The sequence below is a fragment of the Pteropus vampyrus genome, unplaced genomic scaffold, assembly GCF_000151845.1.
Source record: "Pteropus vampyrus isolate Shadow unplaced genomic scaffold, Pvam_2.0 Scaffold6375, whole genome shotgun sequence".
Classification (NCBI taxonomy): domain Eukaryota; kingdom Metazoa; phylum Chordata; class Mammalia; order Chiroptera; family Pteropodidae; genus Pteropus; species Pteropus vampyrus.
Window position 1 is genome coordinate 2,081 of NW_011895156.1, and position 983 is coordinate 3,063.

At 35.0% G+C, this 983-nt stretch overlaps 1 pseudogene; it reads right to left on the reverse strand.

Moving 5' to 3' along the window:
- Positions 1-343: 343 nt before the first annotated feature.
- LOC111734791 lies at positions 344-462 on the reverse strand (annotated as a pseudogene).
- Between the last annotated feature and the right edge of the window lie 521 nt (positions 463-983).

Genomic DNA, 983 nt, shown 5'->3' on the forward strand with positions numbered 1-983 from the left:
TCCGATAATAGTGACAGTTTAATTTCTTCCTTTCCTGTTTGGATGTCTTTTATATCTTTCTCTTGCCTGATTGCACTCACCAGGACCTCCAATATTGTATTGAATAACAGTGGTGATAGTGGATAGCCTTGTCTTGTTCCCAATCTTGGAGGAAAGATTTTTACTTTTTCACCATTAAGTGTAAAGTTAGCTGAGGGTTTGTCATATATGGCCTTTGTTATGTTAACATGCTTCCCTTCTATACTGATTTTGTTAAGTATTTTGATCATAAATGGATGCTGTATCTTGTCAAAGGCTTTTTCTGCATCTATTGATATGATCATATTATTCTTTTTTTTTTTTACACCTACAGCACCTGGTCTTCCTAGGTGGTCTCCCATCCAAGTACTAACCAGGCCTGACCCTGCTTAGCTTCCGAGATCAGACAGGACCGAGATTGTTCAGGGTGGCATGGCCGTAGACTTGATCATATGATTCTTATTTTTTAATTTGTCTATGTGGTGTATCACATTAATCGATTTGCAATGTTGAACCATCCCTGTGCCCCTGAGATGAAGCCCACTTGGTAGTGGTGTATAATGTTTTAAAAATATTACTGTATTCAGTTCACTAGTATCTTATTTAGGATTTTTATATCTGTGTTCATGAGAGATATTGGTCTGTAGTTTTCTTTTTTTGTATTATCTCTACCAGGTTTTGGTATTAGGGTAAAATTGGTCTCATAAAATTAGTTAGGAAGCATTGCCTCCTTGTCAATTTTTTTGAAAGAGTTTGAGAATAGGTATTAAATATTATTTGAATGTTTGGTAGAATTCACTGGTGAAGCCATCTGGTCTTGAACTTTTACTTTTTGGTAGAGTTTTGATCGTTTCAATTTCCATACTACTGATCGGTCTATTTAGATTTTCCGATATTTCTTGATTCCATCTAGGAAAGTTGTATCTTTCTAAGTACTTGTCCATTTCTTCTAGGTTATTAAATTT